Below are 13,086 nucleotides of genomic sequence, written 5' to 3'. Positions count from 1 at the left end.
TATGCAAACTATGGCAGGAAACCCAACTTTTCTGTTTCTCAGCAACAAAATGAGGAACACAGTTCTACAGCAGCCTGGAGGCTACATAAACTAAAGTCTGTTTAACCTGGGAACCTGCCATGCACAGTCACTTGTTTGTTTTACTTGACACCATGTCTCATTTTGTAGCCTGGGGCAGGGTGCAGGAGCTTGTAGGAATCCTATCTCTGCCTCCCAAGTGTAACACCACACCCACTGCACTGTGTGTGTGTATGTGCCTACACGTGTGTGTATGAGTTGTGTGTGTATCCACCTATCCATACATGCAGAGAGGACAGAGGAGAATGTTGGCTGTCCCACTCTATCAATCTCTGAGTTACTGTCTTACAACAGGGCCTCTCCCTGAACCTCTAGCTGGGCTACTCATCTAGCATGTCATGGAGAGCCTCTATTCCGCACCTCTCCTACAGCACTGGTATTACAGACATATACATATACAGCTCAGCAAGCTTTTTATGTGATAGTTGAGAATTTGAACACAGACCTTCACATTTGTATAGCAAACATTCGTACCCACTGAACTATCTCCCCAGCTCTTGACTGGGAATTCTGAAACCAGCCAAGATGGAGTTGCCAGAACTAAATTTTGTTCTGCACCAAATAGCAGAGGAAACAGTGGCTCTCAGGCATGGATGCCAGATGTCAGATGAGAATGGGCAGTGACCCTGAGATAGAAGGAAACCAGGCATGCCCTGTACAGCACAGGGATGTGGTGCCCAATGGGACCAAGGCAGCTGGAGTCCAAGGACAGCAGCAGAGAAGACAGACACATAACGAGGGGCCTGAGGATGGAGATGGGAAGTACCCCTTGTGGATTCATCATGAGCCCCATATCTTACCACGGAGAGTAGAGGTTGGCTTGGACTAACACAGCTCTGATGAGCCTAAGACCTTAAAACACAAAAGGCACCTCCTGAGTGGCCTGTGAGACCTCCCGCTGGGTCCCAGATGGTAGAGCTATCTGTACAAATCAGGGAGTAGAGCTTCCCTGGGGAGAAGGTCACTGGGGATAGGTGTGTGCTCTCTCCAGACACACACTGTAAGATAAAGAGTCCCATGAAAGAGAGAATCAACAAAGTTCAGTTGAGATGGTTGATTAAAACTGACAAAGTTCTACCAACATAGTCAGGATGACACAGCTTATGTTAGGAGAAGACATCACTGTATATCCTACAGATATTAAAAAACAACTCCATGAGCAATGCATGCTGACAACTTAAACGGAATTTCTTGAAGTATACAAACTACCAGAACTTTTCAAGAAGACTTAGAAAACCTGAAAAGTCTCGTGCATATTCAATAAAATGAAGCTGAAGTTAAAAATATTCCCACAGAGAAACCTGTAGATTCAAACAGAAAAATACCAATTTGACACAAACTCACAACCCCCTCTTTCCAAAAAAGCAGAAGTGAGAATCTCTCCGACACACTGTATAGGTGCACACGATATCCTGATACCAAAACAAGACTGGATGAGTAGTCATCACGACTATAGATGCAGAACTTCTGTTGTTTTACATTCATATTTGGAGGCAGAGACTTATATATACCAGACTGGCCTCAGACTACAGCTGCGGTTGCTCTTCAGCATCTAATCTTTCTCTGTCTCTCAAGTGCTGGGATACAGGTATACAACAGCACACCTAACTATATTACATATAAAAATTCTCAACAGAATTTGAAGAGATTAAAATAATTCATAAAAAGTGTATTGTGCCATGAGAGTGGAGAGAAGCTCTACTCTGCGCTGTCTTCATGGCATGATTGACCACCTCTGCTTTGTGTTTCTATGTATGGCTGGTCACAGGCATTGAACCCATGGCACTGCACACAATAAACAAGAGTTCTTACCATGGAGCTATATCCCAGCCAGTCTACAGTGTTAAAAGTCTACTTTGGTTAAGAATAGGTTAAACGCTGTCTTGTCTTTCTGGCTTATATGTGATACTGGGTTGTTTTCTCAACCCTCTTTCTACTGGGGAACTTTGTTAGCTTTCTTATAGGCAGCTTTCAATGGTACTGGCTTTTTTTGTTTGTTTATTTGGGGGGGTTGGCTTTTTTTGTTTTGTTTTTGCTAGGATATATGTGATGATGCAATGTAGGAATCATCTTCTTTGAAGATACCAAACTAGCAGGACCAGATGAGTCAAAGATTCCTTCCAAAGCTACAGAATTGTAACCGTTTTAAATACAGAAATGGTGAGAAGCCCGAATAGGTATACTGGCACGGTATTCAAACTTTCAGCAGTTTGACACAGTTTACGGTAACTTATGTGATGCCCTGATTACTGTCAGAAAGTGAATAAATAGATAAGGGATATCATTAAAGAAAACCTCCAGGCAGGGTGGTGTGCAACTACACTTAGGAGACTGACACAAGATTATGAGTTCAAGCTCAACCTGACTAATAAGACCCTATCCAAAAACAAAAACAAAACAAAACAACAAAAAAAAAAACAACTAACAAACACACACACATGGAGGGAGGAGGAAAGAGGGGCAGAAGGTCGTGGGGTGACCTAGTAGATGTTACAGACAGACCTGCATGCAGTGTGAGGGCAACAGAGAGAACAATAACAAAACAGTCAGCATTTTACATACAAGTATTCCATAACACTTACCATATTAAGAAACCTGATTAGCTCAATAGTGACAAAGAAAGTACTGGCAAAACTCCAGCATCCATTCCTGATAAGAGCCCTCAGCAAGATATAAATAGAAGGCAACTTCCCTGGCATGATAAAGGGAGTCTGCAGAATCCTACAGCTAACATGCTTGAAGATAAAAGACTGACAGCTGACTATCCCAAGGTAAGAACAAGTCTGTTCACCATGTATGCCAAGAACTGGACTAGAAAGCCAGTCAGGTTCTCAGGGACCAGGGCATGGCACACAACACAAAATCAAGACAGCCAGGGAAGCAAGGAAGGGTACAAGAAGGGAGCTGGAGAGATGGTTCAGAGGTTAAGAGTGCATACTGCTCTTACAGAGAGCCTGAGTTCAGTTCTCGGAACCCTCGTGAGGCAGCTCACAGTTGCCTGTAACCCTAGCCCCAGGGGGACCTGACACCCCCTCTTCTGGCTTCCACAGGCACCTGTGCTCATGTGCATTACACATGCATATGCACAGTCTAACAAATATTTTTTAAAAGAAGCACAAAAATTTATTCACAGAAAACATTTGTAGAAAAAAACCTAATAGTCTCTAAGAGAATGATATCGGAACTGGTAAGTGAAAAAAAAAAAAACTAGTGAGTTAGGAAGTGACCCGTGAAATACATTTGGGAACCAGGCACGGTCTAGCTACTTGCTAAGGCAGAAATATCACTTGATCCCAAAAGTTTAAGGCCAACTTAAGCAACTTACAGACACACACACACACCCGGCCCCTCGTCTCAAAACTGTGTGTTTGTATGTCTGTTTTCTTTCTTCTTTTTAAAGATTTATTTATTTTATGTGAGTACACTGCAGCTGTCTTCAGACACACCAGAAGAGGGCATCAGATCCCATTACAGGTGGTTGTGAGCCACCATGTGGTTGCTGGGAATTGAACTCAGGACCTCTGGAAGAACAGTCAGTGCTCTTAACCTCTGAGCCATCTCTCCAGCCTTTCTTTCATTTTCTTGACATACAATTCCTAAACTCCTTGCAATCTCTGACGTTATAGGTCTTACGTTAAAGAGATGACTGGTAACCAGGCTCTGAGTAGCTTCAGGGAGGATCAGGCCATTACAGGACACAGGCTTAGCTTTTCAACTTTAACTGTCAAACTCTGAGGGGAGGAGAAGTTATCAACTACACCTGTGCATGAAATCTCCCTAAACAAAGGACCCACAGGGTGCAGAGACTATGGGTTGGCAAACTGATCTGCAATCTAGGATGGAGCATCTTCCACCTCCACAGAGACAGGAATGCCCTGCCCAGGCAATGTCCAGATATCACTCTGAGTGCTCTTGACTTATGTGCACACATGTGGTATCACGAATATGACATCTAAAGGAAGCACTCTCCTCAGTTCTGACAGGAAGCATCGGAAGCACTGGGCTGAGGGCACCTATCTGGCATGGGGGAAATCTTACGCTTCTACCGTCAGAAGTGGTGCATGACCTTGTAAGAATGGAGGGCAGGGAGCAGGGAGAACAGTGGGTGTAACCTGCTTTCCCTCAGTAAGGCCTCGGGTCACAAGATGAGTTTATAGATGTCCCTTATCTTTCTACAGAGCAGCATCAAGCACTCAGAGACTAAACTTGATAAAGCAACACCAGGCAGAACCCCATGAGGAGACATGAAATTCTTGGTTCATGTGCAAAACTTACATGGGGTACCAAGGATGACAACTGGATCCCCCAGCTGTATATGCTGGGCCTGAGTCATCTAACAGGTCCCAGTCAGGCTGGGAAGCACTGGCATATGTGTCTAGATTGGGGCAGGAGAGAGAAACTGAGTCAACACAGACAGCATGACCATGGAGGAGCCAAAAAGAGCAGTGAGCTGAATCCTGGGCCTAAGAGACTGGAATGTGGAAGAAGTGACAGCAAGTGAGGGCAGACAGGGGACAGGGTTCTGTGAGCCATGTGATGGGTGTGCATAGTCTCCTGACCCCATGTTTCCTCCCAGCTCCCAAGACAAGGAAAGAATGTGTGTCCTTAGGACACAGCCTGGACCTAAGTGTTCCCCCTGGACCCTTCTCACAGTACAAGATTCACTGGGATGAGCCCTGACCCTTGACCTAAGAAGGGACTACCAGCTTCATAGCCCTTTCCCCAACCTACCTAAAATAATACTTTGTTGATGACACCAAAGAACACCTAGCTCAGAGTGAGACATTAAGATGGCCACAGCCACGTCCCAAGTGACCACAGCTGTCCTGCTTCCCAGCAGACAGGAACAAGGGGGGAAGAGCCTCCAGTCCCTCTGAGCATCTCTCCTGTGGAGCTTCTCACCTTTGCAGGTGGCTCCCTAGTAACAGCCCTTGCAGGACTGTTTCTAACACAAACTCCCAGAAGCAGGGAGGCTGGCTCTGGGGGAGCCTAGAGCATCTATTGGAACATCCAAACAGACACATGGTAGGTGAAGGCTGTGCTGAACAGCTCAGAGCCAAAGAGCCCAAAGAAAGAAGGAGCAGCTCATGACCCAGACAGAATCCTTACACTGGAGCTCCAAGGGAACAGGCCACGCACAGGAACGTGAAGAGGAAACAATGCCCTAGAGGCAGCCTGTAGTGCGACCAGCTTGGTTACTTTGTAGAGATCAGATGCATCAAGGCCTTGAGGACCAGAGTGACAGCTATGGGCTGGCTCTCTGTCAGGGGAGCATGCACCAGCCCACCTCCCAGAATAGATGGCCCAGGAAGAACTTGTAGGCAAAATACACAAAGAAGATTCCTGAACTTTTGAAAGACTGTGTTTATCACTCGACAAAACTTTGTTCCTGCTAGAAATGCCTCATGAACGTTTGGTACACTGGAAGAAAATGCTGCTGGGAAGGTATTTTTAGCAGCAGCTTCCAGAGCTGTCTCTGAATTATGCAGCAAAAGCTTACAGCACCATGAGTCAGCAGGCGAGTGCAGTGACATCCCCCACTGCTAACTCTGCACACATTACCCAGAGCAGCCAGAGCAAGGATCTCCCTTCCCAGCCAGCTGCTCTCCACTTCACTCTGGTCTCAGCTCCTGCTCTTCCCACGTGTCCTGTGCAGTTAGCACTTGCAACCTAGCTCCCCATCCCATGTAATCCTGCCCCGCCCAAGACCACTCTCCTCTTGGGTCTAATCTCTTCATTATTTCCAGGGTCCCAATTACATCCCTACAGGGAGGGATCAGGTGACCAGGACAGGTCACAGCATCCATCCTTGGTTACAGACACTTACCCAAGCAAAAATTTCCCCTAAGAACTCCCCAAGATGAACACAGACCCCTATGCCCCCACCATCCCACTTACCTGACAGGAGCGGAACTGGCTGACAAGCAGTGTGCACCTCTGGGGCTCCTTCCGCCCATCCAAGCTGTCCAGCTCTGCAGCCACCTGGTTCAGCTCCTCATCAGCATAGTAGAACTGGGCCAACAGTTGTGGGTCTGACCTCTGCAGGAGAGAGAGGTACCAGGAACATGAGGAATGGAAACTGCTGGAAGAGACACGATAGCTGGTGGCCTTGTTCCTACAAGGGCAGGCTGCCCCTGTGATGACCCTCAGGGCTAAGTCTCAAACCTAGACTCTACCCCAAGCAGTAGCCATCTCATCAAATTTCTCCATAAGAACCTTTAGGAATACAACCAGAGCAAAAGCCAGGCTGATGGGGCCATGCCCACTTAGCTGATCCTACACAAAAGATCCTCATTAGAATCCCAGAAAAGATGAAGAGAGAGGCTCAGGGCCCTGGGATGACAGAAAACCTCTTAGGGAAAACAAAAATTATGTAAACAAGGCCTAGTGGCACATACCTGCCATCCCAGCACTAGGGAGGCTAAGGCAGGAGGATTGTGTATTTGATATGAGCCTAAGTTATGTAATGAGATTTTGTCTAAGAAAAGGTGTTTAATCTACAAGTCTAAACAGAAATGACAAAGACAGCTACTAAAGGAAGGAGCCAACAACATTATCATTATCACAATTATTATGATTATTATGATTATTATTATTATTACTATTATTCTTTCGCTTCACTGAAATGACAGTGACTGGCAGAGTTTGTGATCAGTTCTCCATTCCCTGCCCTCTGGAGACCTCCCTGGCCTCTCAGGCCCACTTCTTAATACTGGGGAACACCAGTTTCCTCACCTCAGAGGCCTCCTTTCCACTAACTCACAGATCTTCTGGTCCTGGTCTTGCAACAGCTAAACTCTGAGGAGAAGCCAGGTTCCCTGTCTCTTCCATTTGCCTGATATCTGCCCACTGTCTCTCTGCTGCAGCCCACTGGCTGGCTTATTTTTCTACACATACTCAGTAAGTCCACCAGTCTAGACTTTTGAACAATTGTCCCCTAGGCTTCTAGGTATGAAGGACTCCTTGCCCTAGAGCTGACAGTCCAGGGTTCAGAAAAATGAAGGAGAAGTGGTGAAGGCCCAGCATGTTTTGGTAAAAGGTGTTCATGACTTCAGGAAGGACATGGGAGAGGGCTGAGGAAACATATATGGCTCAAGAGGTGGAGCATTCACCTAGCATCACCAAGGCTCTGCCTCAGCCTCCAATACCAGAAGGAAAAAACCCAAAGACCCAAGAGAGTGGAACACACACAAATGTACCAACCCAAATTTGCTATAATGCTGCTCACATGTGTGTACACATGCTCACACAGCACACATGCTGACACTCTGTGCACATGGCCCACTCTCTTCCACCCATGCATGTGGCTGTGTCTATACCTCAGTGTGTTAACTTCTGGGCATTATTTGTAATTTCCCTTTCCTTTTCCTCTTCCTTTTCCTTTCCTTCCCTTTCCTTTCTTTTCCCTCACAGTCCCTTTCTCTCTGTCCCTTCCCTAAGATTCCCAAAAGACTTAGGGAGGCTTTTCCTTAACTATAAGGCCTTGATCCCAAACATGAACCTCTCAACCAATCAAGGATACTGTGTAGGGAAGGGAACCCCCAGGTGTAGCCAAGCAGCCCCTTGTGGGGCTGGAGCTCTCAAAGTCACCAATCTGAATTTGCATAGCATGTCACAGACAGCTACAGTGCCTAGTCTAGCTGGGTAGCAGACCTTCCCAAGACATCCTGCAGAGTCGAGTGGAAACTCCCAGACCTGCCTGAGGCAGATGCAGCACCTTCTCTTTTACCTGGTCAGTGACATCCTATAGGCAGAGAGAGAAAGGCCCTTTGTGCCACATGTTGCACCTAGTGCTGACCACCTATCCTTCCACACCTGGACTGATTTCTCAAGCTAATGCCACACCCAGGAGGGCTGTGGAACACCAGAGACTGGGATGAGATGAGATCCAGATGTATAGTTGGGGTCTGGGGGATGGCTCCGTATGTAAAGGTCTGCCTTGCAAGCATAGTGACCTGAGTTCAGATCTTCAGAGCCCACATAGACATGGTAGTTCACATCTGTAACCACAGGACTCCTACAATAAGATAGAAGGCAGAGATAAGAGAGGCCCCAGAAGCTCATGAGTCAGGAAGCTCACAAGCCAGTGAGCCTGTGCACAGAGAATAACAACAGAGTAGAAAACCTATCTCAAACAGGACCAATGTCCTAGACTGTCCTCTGACCTCCACGTGTGTATCATGGCACACCCACCCATATTCACAGACACCAACATGTAGCTGGTCTTTGCTACTTTGTGGGTCCTTCTTTTTCCTACCCTTTATCCCCTGCTCTGCTTCCCCGACCTCACTCCCTGCCCCCCCCCCCCCAGTACTAGATAGAAGAGAAACAAGGGGGGGGGGAGAACAATTAGAAAAATCCCTGAATCTAATTTCTTTCCTTTTGTTTCTTCTTTGACCATAGCTACTAACAAACTACAACCAACTTCCCTAAACAATCAACAACCACCCCTTTGACTCTCAGGGCCCTCTGGAAAGTTACCAGAATTCCAAATGTCACACAATCACAGAAGCTATCTGCAGTTGGCAAACCATGCCTCTGCTAGAGCACGAGAGAAATCGTGGTCAGCTGCTGCAGACAGTCCAAAGCAGCCCCACATCCCATACCTGGGATTAAAATGAAAGCACACTCTTATAATATTTCTGTTTTTTTTTTAAAGAAGCCAAAAATTCCAGAATTGTCAAAAATGTCACTACACCAACCCATGTGTGCATGCACACAACAACTGAGACGATTCAGCACATGAAGCTCAACATCCAGAGTTCAAGTCCCTGGGCCCATGATGTAGAAGGAAAGAACCAGATCCTACAAACTGACCTCCACACACACATGTACAAATAAAATAAAAATCATTTTTGAAAAAGGCAGGGTGGGATACAAGAGTGGCCACGACTCTCAAAGGCCAACTCACTCTCTGACACAGCCCTCAGAATTCCAGTCTGGCTTGTGTTACCCAATAGCCTCTCCTCCTAGGTTCCGGGGCCTGCTGACATTCCCTGAGGAAAGAGGGGCAGTCATAGACATACCTATTCCCAGTAGACAGAAATAGCTTCCTCCTGTTACCCCCTTCTCCTAGAAGGGGTCTGGCTCCTTCACAAGCAGGACAAACTTACTGCTCACCCAAGAGATGTGTACTGCACACCTTGTCAACTGTACGGCCCACTTTACTTGTCAGCCAGCTTAGGGTGGTCAACCAGGTCAACAGAACCCTAGTTCCCTTCTGACCTCAAACCCACAAGCTCCCCAGCAAGAAATGCTAGAAAGGGAAGGCTTGGCAGACAAGGTGCAGAGCAACTGACATTGGCCTAGGGTTGTCAGGAAAGTCCCATCTGTCAGTTCCCCAGGTTGAAACCAACCAATAACCAAGGAATAAACCAGCCTCAAGAGGGCAACATGTTGCCGGGCGGTGGTGGCGCACGCCTTTAATCCCAGCACTTGGGAGGCAGAGGCAGGCGGATTTCTGAGTTTGAGAGTTCGAGGCTAGCCTGGTCTACAGAGTGAGTTCCAGGACAGCCAGGGCTACTCAGAGAAACCCTGTCTCGAAAAACCAAAAAAAAAAAAAAAAAAAAAAAGAGGGCAACATGTTGGCCCACCCATCTCCCTCTTGTCTGTGCTCTGCAGAAACCAACGGAACCCATGTGTACATAGGTGAGTGTGTGCATGGCCTGTGTATGTATGCACTGTGCATGTGTATCTCTGCATGCATTTCTATTAGTATGTACATGCTAGTTGCATAAATGTGTGAGTTAACTGTTTGATACGGGAAGGACCTAAAGTAGAAAGCCTACACCCGCTAGCATTCTAAATAATATTCCCTGCTAGAGTCAAGGTTCACTCTCTGCCCTATATTCTCCATTGTGACCGAAGTGGGACCCAATGTCTGTCTGTCTCTCTGTCTCTCTATCTCTCTCTGTCTCTCTCTGTCTCTGTCTCTCTCTGTCTCTCTCTCTCTCTCACGCACACACACACACTCACACAACACACACAGGTATGCATATACACCTAGAGCAGAAAAAATTAAGAGTGTTCAGAAAATGTTACAAAAACACAAAATGTCTACTATTTTAAATTTTAGTTGCCAATGGAGTGAGGGTGCCAGGCCCCTCAGGGCTGCTATTTCAGACAAAAGAACCAAAGATGTTCTGTGTCTCCCCACAAGCCAAAGTGTGGGAGCAGAACAGATTCTAAATTACTGTGCCAGGCACGCCTATCCTGGACCCCAGGTGCTGTGCAAGAGGAAGCCTCCAGGCAGGGGTCCCAGGAAATGAGCTAACAAAACCAATGAGATTCAATTTGTCCTGATTAAAGGATCCAAGAGAAAATTTTGATTACTAAGTCTATAATTGTAAGTATGCAGAGTAGGGCTCCAAAGAGCCAACCCACCAACTCACCACTCAGTGCTACACCAACCACCTGGGCACTGGCCCCATGCAGGCTGGCTCACAGGCCTGACACAGGGAGGCAGCATGCTGACTTTGTGGGTTTCAGTTGTTGTTGTTGTTTCTTTAAATTTTTATTTCATGTGCATTGGTGCTTTGCCAGAATGTATATCTGTGTGAGGGTGTCAGGTTCCCTGGAACTGGAGTTACAGACAGTTGTAAGCTGCAGACATTTGTGAGCTGCCATGTGGGTGCTGGGAATTGAACCCGTAACCACTGAGCCATCTCTCCAGCCCAGAGATGTTAAGTGTTTTGGTCTCCCAAAAGAAACTGTGTACAACAAAGGGATTATTGTAAGTAGGAAGAGATAGGTACTTTATGAAAAGGTATGAAATAAAAACTGCAACATTGTAAAATCATACCCTAAAGGTAGGAGTGCCTTTAAAACAATACTGCGTGGATACTGTCTCAACTACACCCACAGCCTAGCAGAGGGAAAAAAGTTAGAAGAGGTCTTGGGCTTTTTTTCACTAGTGATCTCTTTCCCAACAAGCCTTTACATCACCCTGGATATATAAGTGCATAAAACAGGTATACAAATCAAACATTTAACCATAAATTAATCATAAAGAATTTTATTTTAAAACAATTCTTTGAGGGCTGGGGAGATAGCTCATCAGATAAAATTCTTCTGTGCAAAGGTGAGGACCTGAGTTCAGATTCCTAGAACCCACCTTAAAAAGCCAGGCATGCCGGCACACATTTGTAATCCCAGTGCTCCTCTGGAGAGAAGAGAGGTGGAGACAGGAAAACCTCGGTAGCTCACAGCCCGGCTAGCCTGGGGTGTGCAGTAGCAAACAACAAAAAGGAGACCCTGACTCAAACAAGGTGGGTGGCAAGGAGTGGCCACCACAGCAACTACTGACCGTGACTTCAACCTGTGGTGTGAATGTGCCTGCACATACACACACACACACACACATGCAGTGGGGGGGGGAAGAGGGGGAGGGAGAGGGAGAGAGTGAGATAGATACTTAGCAATTATAGCCAGGCAGTGGTGGCACACGCCTTTCATCCCAGCACTTGGGAAGCAGAGGCAGGCGGATTTCTGAGTTCAAGGCCAGCCTGGTCTACAGAGTGAGTTCCAGGACAGCCAGGACTACACAGAGAAACCCTGTCTCGAAAAACAAAACAAAACATAAGAAAAGAAAAGAAAAGAAAAGAAAAGAAAAGAAAAGAAAAGAAAAGAAAAGAAAGCAATTATAAAGTTTAAGTCATAATACAGAATGGACAACGCAGTACTAACTACAAGAAGTTGATTTCATTATTAATTCACTCAGATGCCTGGTTCCTGATGAGAGTGGCTGTCAGTGTGGATATACTCAAAGTGTGAGCTTGGGTCCTGCACACAGGGCCCTCTGAGTCCCATGGGTGACCCTGAAGTGTTGCCCTATAGTTCAGAGGACTTCTGGTGGGCTAGGACAGAATCTGAGGTCACAGCACCTGTGTCCTGCTCACCGTGAGCCACTTCAGAGGAGTCAAGCCCAGCTCTGCATAGGACACTGTTCATCAGACTCTTCTGTGCAACGGTCCAGGTAAGGAGACTGAAGTGCATGAAAGTAACAAATGGCCTGGTTTGCATGGTTTGCAAGGTTTGTATAGTTTGCATGTTAGAAAGCACGAAGCTAGGACTTCTGCCCATGGCCATAGTGAGAACCTCCAGGCCTCTCTGGTGGAAAAAAAGTGTAGGTCAGTGCCAGGGCTAGACCCTGTTCACACTCCTGCTTCCTAAATATGACATCAGAGAACACTAAATGGTGCCCTGTAGCTCTAGAGAGTAACCTCATGGTCTTGGTCAGGCTCCAGGTTAAGAGAATAACAGGCAGGCAGCAGGCTATATGATCTGCACAGATGGCAGCACAGGAAGCATGGTGGACCAGAGAGGACAGCTCCTGCCCCAGGTCAGCCCACGAGTCCCACAAAGCCTAGGCGGTTCTTCCTCGAGCAGATGTTGTCAGAATGTCGGCTGGAGTCTGAATACCAACTTCCAAGAGCCCTTCCACATAACCAGCTAAGGGCCACTCACTGCCCCAGCACTCAGAACATGGAACCCTGGTACGTTACCTTTCAGTCTCAGCCTATCCCCAGACAGTGGTCATACAAGGACTTCAAGAAGAGACTGGAGACATCAGCAAAGGGATAGTCACCCATAGTGCCATCCTGGGCCCTGACCTCTCCTGGACCAGGTCTCCAGGAAAGCCCTAAACTCTGCACTCCAATCTTCCAAATCCAAAAGCATCACCAAGAAAAGCCTCTGAAGGTACCATAACTCAGCTGCTCACCACAGCAACTACCGACCCCGACAGCTGCTCAGCCCACAGGCAACAGGCCTCCATGGCTGGAACTGCTTGTTGCGCCCAAACACTGACCCAGGCCCACCTAGGGTCCCCTTGCCCCGCTCGTTCACACAAGTACCTAGAGACAGTCAGCATCCCTCACATGTCTTTGGCCTGACCTAGATCCACAGCTGGCCTGTCCTCAGAGGTATGGAGCCACTGGGAGCCCTGTCTGTCCCTAGGTAACAGCACAACCTCTCAAAGCCTTTCATAGCATTCTCTGAAGAGCAAGT

This window comes from Grammomys surdaster, unplaced genomic scaffold, assembly GCF_004785775.1.
Source record: "Grammomys surdaster isolate TR1022 unplaced genomic scaffold, NIH_TR_1.0 126187, whole genome shotgun sequence".
Classification (NCBI taxonomy): domain Eukaryota; kingdom Metazoa; phylum Chordata; class Mammalia; order Rodentia; family Muridae; genus Grammomys; species Grammomys surdaster.
Note: the sequence above shows the minus strand (reverse complement) of the source record.